Genomic DNA, 17583 nt, shown 5'->3' on the forward strand with positions numbered 1-17583 from the left:
CAGTGAAGCCTACTGTGTAACAGGTAAAGCCTTTTGAAAGTAGAATCTGACAACCAGTCAGCTGTCCTTAAGATATCTCCAATCTGCCCCCCCAGAGAAAGGACTTAGAAGACATGGAGCTTCTGGCTGTTTGGGTACCAAGCCCTGAAATGTCAATTCTAAGTTTTTGCATCACTCATTTAACCCCATGTGGTATTCAGACGATTCATGGTACTTCTGTGTGAGTCACAACACTTTGTGGCATTCGGTTTCTGTCATGGAAGGTTGACTTTCTAGCTGCAGTTACCTCAATGAGGACAGCTGGTGAATTGCAATCGCTCATACTGGATTGATTATCTTCAGGGTCATGAGGACAAATCTAATATTTCTACCAAAGGTGATTTCTCTTTTTCATGTTGACTAGACCATCAAGTGAACTATTTTCTTTCCACACCCAGAGACTGTGGCGGAATGAGCATTACACACAGAAGTCGAGACAGTACTAATGTATTACTTTGACCGGGCAAACTCCACCTGCAAAACAAAGCAACTGCCTGTTGCTTTTGCAAAACCTCACCTAAGAAGACCCATTTTCAAGGTTGGTATTACAAGACTGAGGTACTTACAAATGTGCTGTGCTGAGGTTAATCTCCCACTACAGTTGGTGCCCAGGGACATTACAGTAAAAAGAAAGGCGCAACTATGACCACCTTCGGAAACATGCCATTAGCAGAGTTCTGCAAAACTGCTACACTCCAGTACCATAATAGTTCACTAAGCACTTCTGTATGGATATTTAAACCCATTAAGAGACTGTAGTCGGCCAAGCACTATTGGGAACTTTATTTCAAACATCTACATCATCTAGTCTGGCCATCAGCTTTCGGTTTTTGCAGAGCATGTAATCTACAGCAGCACAGGCAGCAGAAAATTATAGCCCTGGAGGAAACTATAGATTGTAGTGTGCGTTCACATAAACCCTCCTGCCTCCCTGGAAGTTATCTGAGATATTTAGCATAACTTAGTAGCAAGGCACCTTACATATTAGTTGTCTTGCAGTCACTGCACTACACTTTTATGATTCACTCTGTGAGAAAACAGGGCTTTTTACATTTCCCCCCCACTTTTTGTAGCCATCTGGACTACTAGATGCTGGTTTTCTGACTCTGATTGGGCCCTGGGCACTGCAAACGAGGCCATGGGCCAGTGCTCTGTAATTATGTGTAATTACGATTGGTACTGACAACCTACCAGTAAGTCCCTAGTATATGGTAGGGCATGTAGGTTTAGAGGCCTAGTAGATTTAACACACTTAAGTGTGCACTGCTGTGGTGCCTAATGTCATTTTAAAGGCCAGTCCTGCCTTGCAGGCAGCTTTTAAAATAAAACTATGTCCAAATTAAACTTTGGAATTAAATGTATTTCTGAAGTCTTTAACTACTTTATTTTTACATATAAGCCACCCCTGAAGTCTACCCTAGGTGCCCCAAGGGTAGGGTGCCACGTTAAAATAAGCCAGGACATTACAAGAGATGTTTTATATGCCCTGGTAAGGGAAAAAACTACCAATTACGTTTTTTCCCATTTTAGTGCACTATCTCAATAGGCAAACATTGGAAGGTTTTATTTAACATTAATAAAGTCTACCTGTTGACAGAAGTAAGATATAATACTAATTCATAATGCAAAATAATAGAATGAATTTACCAACTTGCCATTGTTGGATTTATTATAAATATGACTGAAGAGAAGTTAAGAGAACGTACTTTTCTGATGTACCTAAATCCAGCTCTGGAGCAGCCTCTCCAGATTGTCCAGCCATTGACACGCTGAGCAAAACTGCTCTGATGAGGTGTGAAGTGGCCTGCAAGGAAACAAAGTGACATCTGAAGGGAGGAGATCTGCAGCTACACAGCAAAGGGCAGGAAGGGGGCTGGGTAGCCAAACTGGTCTTCAAAGGAAGAAAGACAGTAGGGACAGGAACCAGGCTCATCTCTACTTCCTGCACCCTAGCTAGATTGGAGCCACTGTAATGGAATTAGCACATGGGGCAGGAAGGGGAGTGTTAGGGAAAGCTAGCCACACCTGTAAGTTGGGTTAGTCAGACCTCAACCTACAGGAGAGATTTTCTCCATTTTGGATGTTCATGAACAGTGCTTTCAGCGACAAGAAAATGCCACACTTCATGGGAAGAGGTAATCACAGAGGAGGGCACCCTGCACCCCACTGGTCAGGGGTACCCCCCTTCTTGCAAACCCAGAACCCTGAATAAACATGCGAGAGCTGTCCAGTAACTCAGATCCCTGCCTGAAAGAAACAATTAAAAAAAAAAGGACTGCCCTGCTGAATCCCTGGCCTGAACCAAGGGGACTGCACTATTAAGGACCGCACCTGCGGAACACTTTGGGCTTCAGCAAAAGAAGGACTTTGCCTTGCTCTGAAAGTTTAAGGAGTGAACTCCCTGAAAGCAACAAGTAAAAAGAGCTCCACCTGGGTCCGGGCGCGAGGCCTGAATCAGCTGTGAAGTGCGTTGGTTGAATTCCGAACCGCACACTTCACCAACGGAATTTCCGAGAGAAGACGTTAGAAGCAGCTTTCAGTTAGTCAGGGTTTTGACAGTAGTTTTCTTGCTAGGCTTAGGCATAGGGTAGTACGCTTCATTAGCGTCGGAAAGTTAGATAGGAAATAGCACTCTAGTTCACAAATTTCAGGAACGTTAAATAGGTTACATTGTAGATATTTCACTTAACGTTTTTTGCTGGTCCTAGGTCTTCCGGTGGACAGACGACAGCGCACAGCAACAGTGCCCTCCTGTGGAAGAAAATATAAGTTTGTTTCAGCAGAATTCAAGTAAGAGAAAGAGTGAGAGAGAGAGTAATGATATTTTAAAAGTTAAATGTGATGAAAGATACTAAAGCTTGTTTATGATATAGGACGCCTGATGTAAATACCTTGAAAAGAAGAGGAGCAACAGCCTTAGGCTAGTTGGGTAAGGAAGGTTAATGTTATGTTATGTTAGGAGTTTTTATATAGTGCGACAGCTGCCCCAGCAAAGAGGCGTTCCGGCGCTGAACAGCAGGGAGATGACCAGGCGCGGAAGGGCGCAGGAAAGCCTACGAAGTGGGAAAGAGAAAAGTTTTTATGGCTTTCCTGAATTGGAGGTACTTAGTGAGCCCCCGGATGTGGGCCGGCAAAGAATTCCAAAGGATGGCAGCTCTGTTCCAAAAGGAACAGCCCCCGGCGAGAACCCTTCTCACGCGGGGGACCGCTACCAGGCATTGTCCCAAGGAAGGGAGCTGGCGCGTGGGGGTGTAGGGTAAAAGTAGGTCGGTCAGTATTTCCGGAGATGCCAATTTCAGGATTTTAAAGTCTGTACAGAGTGCCTTGAACTCGATTCGCCTAGCCACATGCAACCAGTGGAGACGGCGAATAGCACTTGTCACTGAGCAGACTACGCAGACCAAGGAGAGATCTTACGGCCGTATTCTGGACTCTCTGTAGCCTCTGTATTTCTGACTTGTTAACTCCCAGATACAATAAACTGGCGTAGTCGAGTCGTGACATAATCAGAGCCTGGATGATGATCTGCATAGTAGGGGCATCGAAGAAACCCAGGATGGGTTTGAGTCCACGCAACACCCCAAAGCAGGTTCCCACCACCTTTTTAGTCTGAGTCTGAAAGTTGAGTGAAGCATCCATCCAGACCCCTAAGTTCTTCACTGCAGGCTTAGGGGCAGGGGCAGTGCCTAGGCTCTTTGGCCACCAGAGCTCGTTCCAACGATCATGGTCCTTTCCCACCAATAACACCTCCGACTTGTTGGCATTTAGTTGGAGACAGTTGGTGGTCATCCATTCGGCGACTGCCACAAGATCACCCTGAAATTTCATGGTGTCCTGCTCGGGGTCGCTCGAGAGAGCCTCCACCAACTGTGTGTCGTTGGCATAGGAGACCATGGTCAGCCCTCTGCTCTTGGCAACTCCGGCCAGAGGTTGAACGTAAAGATTGAAAACCTGAGGGCTCAGGGACGAGCCCTGTGGTACCCCTTGACCTATAGGAAGGGTGCTAGAGGCAAAAGGGGGAGCTATCACCTGAAATGTCCTGTTCGCGAGGAAAGATGACAGCCACTTCAATGCTGAGCCAGTGACTCCCGCCTCCGCCAGACGAAGTAGCAAAATGGCGTCAGACACCGTGTCAAACGCGGCACTAGGATCCAAAAGGATCATTGCCAACGTTTGCCCCACGTCTAAGGCTTTCCAGAGATGTTCAGTCACGGCCAAAAGTGCTGACTCGTGCTATGGCCGGGGCGGAAACCATTTTGAGAGGGGTCAAGCCTATGGTTAGACTTGAGATACTCAGTGAGGAGAGAGTTAACGTAGGCCTCCGTGATCTTTGCCGTCCAAGGTAGCAAGGAGATAGGACAAAAGTTTTCTGGCTTTTTAGGGTCTAAGGAAGGTTTTTTGAGCAGCGGTATTACCCTGACCTGTTTCCAAACCATAGGCACGACCGCTGCACCGAGGGACCCATTGATCACCTGTTCCAAAGGATGTATGATAGTGGGTAGAATTTTCCGGAGTTGGTCAGGCTTCAGAGGATCAACAGGAGAGCCTGACTTGACTTTAGAACAGAGTGTGATTAAAACATCTTGAGGGATAGGGAGAAAAACCTCAAGAATACCATTGGTATGATTGCAGGTTGTCTCAAGGGGGCCTAGCTGGACCATAGGGAAGCTTTTATATATGTCTTCTACCTTCCTAACAAAGTGGGCAGCCAGCTCATCACACTGCCGATCAGATGTAATCAGCGGGCCTGCGACGTCTTTCTGGATTTTAAGATTTGAAACTATCGAGAAGATGCTCTTGCTGATCTGCTCGGCGAAGAATGCTGCGCGCTCAACTTGGATGACCCTATGGTATCTCCTAACGGCAGCACAGTAGAGATCCTTGGAGGTCGGATCAAGACCCGTCTCCAAGTTCTCTCCAGGTTTTTACAGATTTGGCTAAGGCAGCTAATTTAGTATTGTACCATGGGTTAGATTTAGATTGACGATTCATGGACAATTTAGCTGGAATTAGGCTATCCAGGGGCTGACTAATCCAGTTAGAGAAGACCAAATTGGCCTCATTGGGGTCAGCCGAAGTGGCGGCGAGGTAAGTTTGGAAATGGTCCCAATTCAGTTTATGCCAGGGACATTTAAGAGAGAATGTTTTCACTAAATTACACGCCGGCGTGATACCATGAATAGACATGGGGACTAGATAATGATCCGACCGACCCATCGGAACAGGGGGTAGGACAGTGAGGGAAGGTATATTTGTTAAAACAGGGTCTAATAGGTGGCCAGCTGAGTGCGTGGAAGGATATTATGGAGAGTAAGGGAGGGAATTCTAAAGAAGTAATAATTGTGTGCTTTTTATTACAGTATCTCCATATTAAGCAAAAGAAAGAGAAAGTGAGAGCAACAGAGGAAAAATACATTCAGAAGAAAGAAAAGAGCGATTCAGGAGAACCAAAGAAAGCCAGGCAGTCTCTGCTCTGTCCCAATTCCCCTTTCCCCCAACAGGGTTCACACGGCTGCCTGTAATTTGGTGCTCGTGGGAATGTCTGTGGTGGGAATTAGGAAAATCTCTATGTTCTGCTCCTGGGAGTATTGGCTGATAAGTGAGTTCGAAAAGAGCCTTTGACAGAGTGAAGAGCCCACGAACTTTACTCACCCCAGCAGAATGGCAGAGGGGTTTGACTTAAAAAATTTAGGAAACGTCCTTAAGGAAATTCAGCAGGAGTTAATGGCAGTGAGGGAAGGGAATACGGTGATCTAGTTTGAGATGGAGGCCACTAGACGTGAAACTAAAGAAATGGCTGCCCAGATTAAGCGAGAAGGGTCTGGGGATATGTTTCATTAACCCCCTTCAGGAAGAAGCATGTTTAATCAGAGTTCAGTTGCTAGCACAGGGTCCACCAATCAGGTAGTACATTCCTTGGCCCCAGTTATCCCATTAGCACCTCCAGAGTGCTTCAGTGGGGCTCCCCAAAAGGCTCAAATCCTCTTGACCCAGTGCTCCTTACATTTTATGTGTCGGCCCACTACCTTCCCTGATGCACAGTCTCAAATTGCCTTCATTCTGTCTTACCTTAATGGAGACACAGCTGCGTGGTCTATGCCCTTGGTCACTCAAGACGCACCCATTCTGTATAAAAAAGAGGAATTCAAGTAGGAATATCTGCGCATTTTTGATCGTCGGAAGGTCGCGCAAGCTACAGATAATGAATTACTGGAATTGAGACAAGGGAATCGGGAATTAGTCACTCTGCAATTCGGAGATCACATTCTATCCGGAGTAGTAGTGATGCTGGATCCGGGAGCTACTGGGAACTTCTGTGACCTTAAGTATGCCTCGATAGTAGGTCTGAAGGAGAGAAGTGAAGCAGTGAGGGCCGTAGATGGAACAAATATATCCTCCGATACCATTACCAGTCAAACAGAGGTTGTGAAACTCATCTCGATGGAAGGTCATAGAGAGGAGATCCAATTCAATCTAATTGATTCCCCGCAGTTTGGAATCATATTGGGTCTTCCTTGGTTGACGGAACACAACCCAACGATTAACTGGAGTGAAAGAATGGCTAAGTTTAACTCCAGCTATTGTTTGGAACATTGCTTTGGTGAAAAGCTGAAAGAACAAGAAGGAAACCCAGCAGCCTTACTATGCGAAAGAAAGGTGGTGTGTGCATTGCAAACTGTGAGCCTACCTGTGGAATACCAGGAGTTAGTAGAAATGTTCAGTGAATCTGAATCGAAGAAATTGCCCCCTCATCGATCATATGACTGTAAAATCGATCTGCAACTAGGGTCCAATCTTCATTGTAGTCGGATTTATGCACTTTCAGATGCTGAGAATCAACATTTGAAGGATTACATTCAGAAATACTTGGAAAACAGATTCATACGGCCATCCCAGCCCCCTGTCTCATCTCCCCCGTTTTTTGTCCCGAAACGGGAAGGAGGTCTGAGGACGTGTATAGACTATTGCGCCTTACACAAGATTACAATTAAGAACCGTTATCCGTTGCCTCTGATTTCCGTACTTCTGGACCAACTAAAAGATGCAAAAATCTTCCCAAAGCTGGATTTGCAGGGGGCTTACCATTTAATCAGAGTGCGAAGTGGAGACGAATGGAAAACCACATCTAGAACAAAGTATGGATTGTATGTGTCATGATTAGGTGCCTGGCTTCATGGTCACTAAGGGATGTTCAACTTGCATTGCAACACCTGATATTAGGTGTTTAGAAAGAATCAGCTTTCAAGCACACCCTTATTTGAAAATAAGTATGGAAGTCCGTCCAATTAGTCTAAGTACCAATTCCTTGAGATAAGTATACAAATCATAAGAAAAAGTCTCTGGAGGATTCACAATATCCAATAGAAATCACCGGACAGGATGCAGTAGTTGACAGAGTTTTCCAAAACACTCCTCTTTATTAATTGAAGACCCAATATCCAGTAATGTGGTACAGCCATCCAATATCCAAGGCAGCCAACACGTGTTTCGTCCGTACTAAATGGGTACAATGACTTTTTCAAGGCTGCTGACAAGGAATATATACATGTAAACAACAAGGAACAAATTGAAAGACCATTTAGAGAGACGGAAGACTAAATCATCTCTTGATGGTAACACATAACCAATGTGTCCAATTGGAATAGAATCCAATTATTTTTTGTTGTCTGATTAATATACGCTTCTTAGTCGTTACCAATAGGCTGACATCTTTTCTTTAATTGTTCAGACTTTTTAACTGGACGTTAAAGCTAGGGTCACATTATAATCCTTTTCATAGATCATTTTTTGTTAAACTTACATTTCTCTATAAACTTTAACTTTTTTACTGACTTCGGTTATAACGTGGTTCTCTTATCTGATTTTCTTTCTCTTAAACTTTACTCATGCTAGGTCACGGTGGTGATTCTACTGATCGGGCTTTTGGGACTCTGCTTCACATAATTCTGTTAGCACTTGTCGCAATTCTTATCACCTAACAGAGAAGCCTTCTAAATCTTTGTTTATTGGATTCTATTCCAATTGGACACATTGGTTATGTGTTACCATCAAGAGATGATTTAGTCTTCCGTCTCTCTAAATGTTCTTTCAATTTGTTCCTTATTGTTTACATGTATATATTCCTTGTCAACAGCCTTGAAAAAGTCATTGTACCCATTTAGTACAGACGAAACACGTGTTGGCTGCCTTGGATATTGGACGGCTGTACCACATTACTGGATATTGGGTCTTCAATTAATAAAGAGGAGTGTTTTGGAAAACTCTGTCAACTACTGCATCCTGTCCGGTGATTTCTATTGGATATTGTGAATCCTCCAGAGACTTTTTCTTATATCATTTGTATACTTATCTCAAGGAATTGGTTCTTAGACTAATTGGACGGACTTCCATACTTATTTTGAAATAAGGGTGTGCTTGAAAGCTGATTCTTTCTAAACATTTGTACGGACTAGTCGTCTTGTCGACTTGCCAACAGCACTTTTGGGTAGTAAGTGCTTATAGCTTTACCAGCACCCCGCCATATCAATATCATATTGCCTACGCCAATACATAACTGTTTTACTGTTTATGACACTTCTGCTCAATTGATGTGCGGTTCTTCACCCATTTTGGGGAACACTACTACCTGATATTAGGTGTTAAAAAACCCACCCCTACCCCGTGCACCAGCACTGCCACGCATATTGAATGTATGACTTATGAGACATTTGTGTTGAGGCTTTATAATTACATTATTGTGACATGGTGTATGATTTAGGAATCACGTGTTGTGTTTGTTTACATTTGTTCTTGTGCTCGTTGCCTTAGGGGATATAGTGTTGTTTGCTTTTCCTTTCTCATTTAGGTATGGACAATGTACACGCTCTGCTAACCAAGCGCATTTCAAAACCACAGACGTTAACAAATGCATTTGCGCTACAATGCGCATTTCATCGGTAGCGGTCCGTAGGCATCATCAAGAGCATTCGCGCTACAATGCGCATTTGGGCAAACAAACAGCTGTTCAGCGGTGGCGGTGTTTTCACGCTGGAACGTGAAAGTACGTGACTGCCGTTTCTGGTGTGGCTCGCTATAAAAGCCACACCCGTCTTTCTGGAAGGCGCTTTGCCTTCCATTCGCGTCCAGAGAAGAGCCCTCGGAGAATCCTGAGAACTCACCTGATTTTCGGAAAGCGGCGATTCTGTCTTCAAAGGCGGCAATTCTGCTGTAATCTAGAAGGTCTGCATCTTTCCTGCTTTTCACACGGCTGGACCTGTAAAGGAAAGAGAAGATAAGTGAAACTTGTAGTTTGGCGCCCATCGCAAGAAAGAATTGTTAGAACTTGAATTTGAAAAGACATTTGGATAATTGCAATTAGGAAAAACACAAAAGAGACATTTCTGATTTGAGTATGAACAGATGATAGTACAAAAAAGCATAAAAGCTTACTGAGTTCAAGTGAGCCATAGAATGTTCATATCACTGCTAAGTTTTGAAGGATTTATTTTGTAAATTTGAATGTTGGAACTCCATGTATTTTATTTTGTTTTATAATTTAGTAGGAACAGAGAACAAAAGGCCAAGAGTCACAACAGTAAGTCTATTGTGGGCAATATATAAAAATAACCTGAAATTTAATAGAGAGTAGAGTTAACAATATTTCTTTTCCAGTTGATGATATCATCGCGCCAAAGTGGTGTCCTCATTCAAGAACAACACAACAACTAACATCGTCTGTTCCACTCCCCTACTCAGCTCGTCATCCCGTCAAGACATACTGAGACGTTAGGCCATAATCTTAATAGCTCGCAGGTAGGCCTTCATTACGAATTACACAATCTATAGTAGAACAACTTGATGGTAGAAATACAATAACCCGAAGGCAGAATGCTGAGATTTTCCTTGTTGCCTCGCAGGTCGACAGCAAGAAACCACAAGCGTCCAGTATCCCGCCCTCCTCCCCTATCTCTATCTTATAGCTTGTTAGTGTATACAAATTACAGGTTATAGCATAGGTATTTGGGAAGTTGGTCCTGACGTCTCTGCGAAACTACACCAATGCACTTACAAACGAAGATAAGGTAAGAGACTGCTTGGTTGATCTTCCTGACAGAAGGCAAAGCCCAAGAATACTGTTTCGCCCAGACGCAATGGATGCGACTTAACCAATTTCTTTACAAGATATAGCTACTCTTTTACAAGAGATTAAAACTGAAAATGCGGTTCTACGAAGAGACGTATACACCCTTCAAGAGCGAATACAGAAACCCATTTTGAAACCCTCAAGTTTTCAACCTACGTTTTCTAATATCACTACAGGTATTATGACGCCGCAAATTCAAGTCGTCACTCCAGTACCGGTACCCCTAGCACAACCAGAACGTTTCTATGGTGACAGCAATAAGTTCACCATTTTTAGGAGCCAATGCCATTTGCATTTTTCAGCGAAACCCTTTTTTGTTTCCTGATGATTCATCTAAAGAAGCTTTTGTATTATCTTATTTAGGAGCTGATGCAGCTCTTTGGTCAGTCCCTTTAGTGGAAAACGACGATCCTTTATTATATAATTTTGGTAGGTTCAAAGATTCTATGAAAAAATTATTCGCAAAACATGTGTTTGTCCAGTTGGCTGATAATGAGCTACTTAATCTCAAACAGGGGTCGTCTGATTTACTTCATTACATCTCTGTATTTAATCGCTTAATATTAGAGGCCAACTGGCCTTATGAGAAAATAATCTCTCTCTTTTATAGGGGTTTAAAAGACGAATTAAAAGATATGGTGATGCAAATTCTAGAGCCTCCAGATGACATCAGAGAATTTATTGATTTGGTGGTGAAACTAAATCATCGCTTATCAGAACGTAAAGGAGAAAGAGGGAGAACTGACCACAAACTATCAGTGTTTAAAGAAAAGAATTCCAGTTCAAAAGAAACGGTTAGTAAATTAGATTCAGTGGAACCAATGCAAATAGGTACCATCCGAGACCTGCTGTCTAAAGAGGAGAAAGACATAAGACGAAAACGTAATCAATGTCTTTATTGCGGCAAAACGGGACATTTTGTAAAAGAGTGTCCTACACGTCCCAATAAATTGAAAATTAAAGCATCTGATGTAGCTGCAGTACATCCGCAAACGGAAAACTAGAACACTCGGTAAACGATTAAGTCAGTTTGTCGGGTGCTTGTTCTAGTTTGGCCTCTACAGTCCCGACCATAGTTTGTAGACATCTGAGTAGTCAAGTAAAACTCACAGCTACAAAAAACCCCATGTGTTCTTGGATGGTTAGTGCATTATTGGATTCTGGAGCCACAGGCAACTTTATTGACACTGCTTTCGCAAATAAATTAGGGCTAAACACTAGAACCAAGAGTCATCCGGAAGTGGTGCACGCAGTAGATGGTAAACAACTCACTTCTGGACCCATACAAAAGCAAACTGAAGAGTTGGATATGCAATGTTCTCCTGTCCATAGTGAACGCATAACCTTTGATATCATAGACGCACCACAATTTAGACTTATTTTGGGAATACCATGGTTAGTGCGACATAATCCTCATATTGATTGGATCCAGAAGACAGTAACATTTAATTTGTCTCAGTGTCGCTCTGATTGTTTGCACCCTCAGGTAAAAGAAGATATTATTCAAGGATTTGACTTTCCAAAAGAATCACAGAGTATTTTACTCCTTGATGGGGTTCCATCTGAGTATGCAGATTTACTAGATGTATTTGATAAGACCAAAGCAAACACCTTGCCCCCGCACAGGGACTTTGATCGTAGAATTGATTTAGTTCCTGGCGCAACCTTGCCGTGCAGTAGGATTTATGCACTAACAGAAAAAGAAAATGAACATTTGAGAACCTATTTGGATGAATATCTTGCCAATGGGTTTATTAGGCATTCAAAATCCCCTGTCTCCTCCCCTTTATTTTTATACCAAAGAAAGGGGGGGAGCTTCGCTTGTGCATAGATTACAGGGCTTTAAATAATGTAACTGTAAAGAATAGATATCCTTTGCCACTAATTCCTACACTATTGGACCAAATTAAACAAGCCACCATTTATACCAAATTGGATTTGCGCGGTGCTTACCATCTTGTGAGAGTTTGTGAGGGCGACAAATGAAAAACGGCGTTTCACACCAAATTTGGCATTTTTGAATATCAAGTAATGCCCTTCGGAATCTGTAACGCTTCTGCGGCTTTCCATTTTTTTATAAATGAAGTTTTGCACGAGTTCTTGGATGTCTGTTGTGTCATATAGATTGACGACATAGTTATATACTCAAATTCTGAACATGAACATGTAAATCAGGTACACGCCATCCTTAAAAAATTGCTTCAAAACTCTTTATATGTCAAATTGGAGAAGAGCATGTTTCATGTGTCCAAAGTGGAGTTTTTGGGGTATGTCATTAGCCCTTCAGGGATAGAAATGGACCTGAAAAAGGTGGAAGCAGTAAGCACTTGGCCTAGTCCCATTTCTATAAAGCAAGTGCAAAGTATTTTAGGCTTCGCCAATTTTTATCGGCGGTTTATTCAGAACTTCTCTCAAACAATAACACCTATTACTAAACTTCTTCGTAAGGGTGTGAAATTTGAATGGACAGAAACAGCAGAAAAGGCTTTTCACGATCTTAAGACGTTATTCACATCAGCACCAATTTTGAGTCATCCCGACCCTACTCAGCCATTTATTGTTGAGGCCGATGCTTCCCAGTTTGCCTTGGGAGATATTCTGTCTCAAAAAAACAAAGAGACTGGACAAATGCATCCTTTAGCATTTTACTCAAGAAAATTATCTGCAGCAGAACAAAATTACGCTATCACAGATAAAGAGTTATTGACAATTAAGGTGGTTTTTGGAGAATGGCGCCATTACTTGTTCGGTGCGCGGCATCCGATTACCATCTATACTGATCACAGGAATTTGCAATCTTTACGATCCCTTAGAGCCTTATCAGCTAGACAACTCAGGTGGTCATTATTCTTTAATGACTACAATTTTGTTATCACTTACCGACCAGGGAACGAGAATCGCAAGGCAGATGCATTGTCACGTATAGGCGAAAAAGAAGTTGAGTGTGAAAATCCCAGTGATATACAACCCATTTTGCCTACAACTTGCTTTCAGGCCAGCCTCACGATTTGTACTGTATTAACTGACATTCAAGATGAAGTAAAGACAAAACCTATAAGTGAATGGAAAAAGTTGTATCCATCTTTACAATTGAAAGAAAATCTGTTGTTTGTAAATGATCAGATCTTGGTCCCCACAACCGCTTTACAAGGGTCGGTCATACAATTACACCATGACACTCTGTTGTCAGCTCATCCTGGAATAATGAAAACGTATCAAGCAATTAAACGACAATTTTGGTGGCCTTCCATGTTCAACGATGTTAAAGCTTTTGTAGAGACTTGTAGTGTATGTATCCCGAACAAACCACAACATCAAGCCCAGAGTGGTTTATTGCAACCGTTACCCATTCCTCCACAACCTTGGCACACAATCTCGTTAGACTTCATTGTCGAACTTCCACCTACCAAAGAAGGCTTTACTACATATTGACCGTGGTGGACCAATTTACTCGTATGGCTCATTTAATTCCTTTGAAACACATTCCTTCTGCTATGGAATTAGCTCAGATTCTTATGACAAACGTCATTCGATTGCATTGCATACCATCTGTTGTTATTTCAGACAGAGGCCCCAGTTTATCTTGCATGTCTGGCAGAGGTTGAGTACATCGTTGAATATGGAAGTGCGTCTATCTTCAAGTTACCACCCACAAACGGATGGTTTAACGTAACGCACCAATCAAACCACTGAACAATATTTACGATGTATGTTAAGAGAACGTAATGAGGAATGGTCAGATATCTTGTGGGCTTTAGAATTTGCTTATAATAATGGAGAACATTCCTCTCTTAATATGTCACCATTCTTTTGTAATTATGGTTATCATCCAAAACATATCCCAGATCATGTAGTATCATCCGATTCAGTACCATCAATACATGATTATGTTACCAAGTTAGTTGACATTCATCAAGAAGCTCAATTTCAGTTAGCAAGGGCGAAAGAAAACCAAAAGACAGCAGCTGATAAAAATCGTTCCACACAACCAACGTATTCAGAAGGAGACAAAGTTTGGTTAGCAACAAAAAATTTGCGAATAAAAGGGAACAAGAAGTTTAATCCTCGCTTTATTGGGCCTTTTAAGGTGGACAAAATAATTAATCCAGTAAGTCTAAAACTAACGCTTCCACAACACTACCGAATCCATCCAGTCTTTCATGTGTCATTACTTAAGCCATACAATCCTGAGACACGGGTCACAAAAACACCTTCTCCTATTGTTATTGAAGGAATTCCAGAATATGAGGTCAAGGCTATCTTAGATGCTAAAAGAGTTTGTGGAAAATTGTTCTACTTAGTAGACTGGAAAGATTATGGCCCGGAAGAGCATTCCTGGGAGCCCTTAACCCATTTAAAGAATGTCCCAAAACTTGTCAAAGCTTTTCATGCTCGATATCCAACTAAGCCTAAACCTATACCACAAGTGTTAGGAGGGATCTTGAGAGGGGAGTACTGTCATGATTACGTGCCTGGCTTCATGGTCACTAAGGGATGTTCAACTTGCATTGCAACACCTGATATTAGGTGTTAAAAAACCCACCCCTATCCCGTGAACCAACACTGCCATGCATTTTGAATGTATGACTTATGAGACATTTGTGTTGAGGCTTTATAATTACGTTATTGTGACATGGTGTATGATTTAGGAATCACGTGTTGTGTTTGTTTACATTTGTTCTCGTGCTCGTTGCCTTAGGGGATATAGTGTTGTTTGCTTTTCCTTTCCCATTTAGGTATGGACAGTGTACACGCTCTGCTAACCAAGCGCATTTCAAAACCACAGACGTTAACAAATGCCTTTGCGCTACAATGCGCATGTCATCGGTAGCGGTCCGTAGGCATCATCAAGAGCATTCGCGCTACAATGCGCGTTTAGGCAAACAAACAGCTGTTCAGCGGTGGCGGTGTTTTCACGCTGGAACGTGAAAGTACGTGTCTGCCGTTTCGGGTGTGGCTCGCTATAAAAGCCACACCCGTCTTTCTGGAAGGCGCTTTGCCTTCCATTCGCATCCAGAGAAGAGCCCTCGGAGAATCCTGAGAACTCACCTGATTTTCGGAAAGCGGCGATCCTGTCTTCAAAGGCGGCAATTCTGCTGTAATCTAGAAGGTCTGCATCTTTCCTGCTTTTCACACGGCTGGACCTGTAAAGGAAAGAGAAGATAAGTGAAACTTGTAGTTTGGCGCCCATCGCAAGAAAGAATTGTTAGAACTTAAATTTGAAAAGACATTTGGATAATTACAATTAGGAAAAACACAAAAGAGACATTGCTGATTTGAGTATGAAAAGATGCTAGTACAAAAAAGCGTAAAAGCTTACTCATTTCAAGTGAGCCATACAATGTACATATCACTGCTGAGTTTTGAAGGATTTATAATGTAAATGTGAATGTTGGAACTCCATGTATTTTATTTTGTTTTATAATTTAGTAGGAACAGAGAACAAAAGGCCAAGAGTCACAACAGTAAGTCTAGTGTGAGCAAGATATAAAAAACCCTGAAATTTAATAGAGAGTAGAGTTAATAATATTTTTTTTCCAGTTGAAGATATCATCGCGCTAAAGTGGTGTCCTCATTCAAGAACAACACTGGTAGAATGACAAACGGCAAGAGGAACATGGCGGCCGCCAGCTAAACGGCCGCGGCTCAGCTCCCTCTTTTTCGCGTATCACCATGAGTTCTAGTTAAAAGTCCCCCCCCCTCATGTATACCTATATGTGAATATGTTTCTGGGCAGAGCTCTCGCCGGCGGAGGATCCCCGGGGTCATCGGGAGAAGGCGGCAGGAAGTGCAGTTCTGGAGTTGGTGGTGTAAGCTGCTACCGGTTTTGGTGCTGGAAGGAGGTGGCTCGAGATTGTAGGAGATGCGACGCGGCTCTGTTCCTGTTCCAGGTCGCGGGAGGAAGAGCCGGTAGTAGTGTTCGCCCGCTCGCATTTGCGATCCCGAGGGAGCTAGGAACTAATGTTTGCGCTCTGGACACAAGCCCCCAAGTAGGGAGTCGGCGCCTTCTATTTTGCCTCCCCCCAGAGGGTTCCAAAACGGGGAGGAGCGAGACAGGTGAGAAGCAGGCATATCCGCCTGTGTATTTTCTTCAGCTTGGTGTGCATAGTCGGCTTGTAGATACAACTCAGTGTGGAGGATCTGGGATTCTAAATATAAAGGCTCCAGGCAAGTGCATGGACGACGGTAAGGAGTATAACCTCGGGGGTCTTGGCAGTTCCGGTCGCCTAGAAGGCGTAGAAGGCACTGGCAGTTTTAAGGGTATAACAACAGCAGCAGAATAAAAAGATACTCAGGTGCCTAAAATAAATAGATATACCCTACGCACCAGGGCCGCACACAATATTGAAAAACCCATATATCCCCCTTGTATATCTCCACCGGTCTCTGAAGTGAGGGTTTTCAGTAGACAAGGTAAATCTAGGGAGAGTAACACAGGCGAGGGGAGCGAGTTTAAAGGCAAAAAGGGAGATATTACTAAGAGGAAGGGTAGGGGTAAGAAGGGGTCCCCTTCTAAAATAAAAATCAACCCATCGCTTAAAACTTTTTATAAAGGTATGTCTACCACTACTACTACAACCACCACACCTCCCTCCGAGGCAGCCTCCACCGATGATACTTTAAAAAATATGAGCCAGGGTAATATTCTAGAGACCCTTAGTACTTTGAGTTTTTCAAATGAGAGGGGTGCAGACATGCGACCTGATACAGGTTCAACTATGACTTCAATTATGACGCACAAGTCTGTCAAATAGGTATTCGGTGTTGGCAACTGAGGGTCCTGAAATTCCTACCACAGAACAACCTAAAGTTTTTAGTATAGAACAATCCGATATTGCGGACGGTAATGTAATTACTAACGGTATAGATACAGCGGACGCAACAGGTAAATCGAACACGACATCGCATACTTTGGCGGACATACTCCTAGCAATGAAAGAGGAATGCGCCTGCAGATTCACGGGGTCCGAAACCAATCAGGCGGAAATGACTAACTGACTTTTAATCTCCGAGGCCAACCAGGCAGCGATCCAAGCCTCCTGTGAGGTATTAACCAAAAGACTAGACGAGGTCACAGTAAGAACGGAAGCAATTGAGCTGGAAATCCCTAAAATTAAGGATTCTGTGCGTTCCACCGAAGGTGAACTAGCCAAACTATCCGCCCAGAACAAAGAATTGAAAGAGGATCTTGAACGTTTAGAAAATTATTCATAGTCCTGGCGATGGTTATATCTCGCCTCGATTACGGCAACGCACTATATTGTGGCATGCCCGCTTACAGTCTGCGGCGATTACAGCTGGTTCAAAACCAGGCTGCCCGCCTGGTTTATAATCTGGCTAAGTTCCACCATGTCACCCCTCTCCTCAAGTCCTTGCACTGGCTCCCTATCCGAGAACGAGCTCAGTTCAAGATGGGCTGT

The 17583-nt window shown here is 43.0% G+C and overlaps 1 long non-coding RNA gene across 1 annotated transcript in view; it reads right to left on the minus strand.

The window, feature by feature from the left end:
* Positions 1-9207: 9207 nt before the first annotated feature.
* LOC146801810 (uncharacterized) overlaps positions 9208-17583 on the minus strand; it is a 30312-nt gene continuing 21936 nt past the window's right edge. Inside the window, exons 3-4 of the long non-coding RNA XR_014968076.1 lie at positions 15212-15306; positions 9208-9292 (exon numbers count right to left, since the gene is read on the minus strand). This is a non-coding gene — a long non-coding RNA (uncharacterized LOC146801810). The remainder of the gene's footprint in view (positions 9293-15211; positions 15307-17583) is intronic.

The sequence above is a fragment of the Triturus cristatus genome, chromosome 8 (assembly GCF_964204655.1).
Source record: "Triturus cristatus chromosome 8, aTriCri1.1, whole genome shotgun sequence".
Taxonomy (NCBI): Eukaryota; Metazoa; Chordata; class Amphibia; order Caudata; family Salamandridae; genus Triturus; species Triturus cristatus.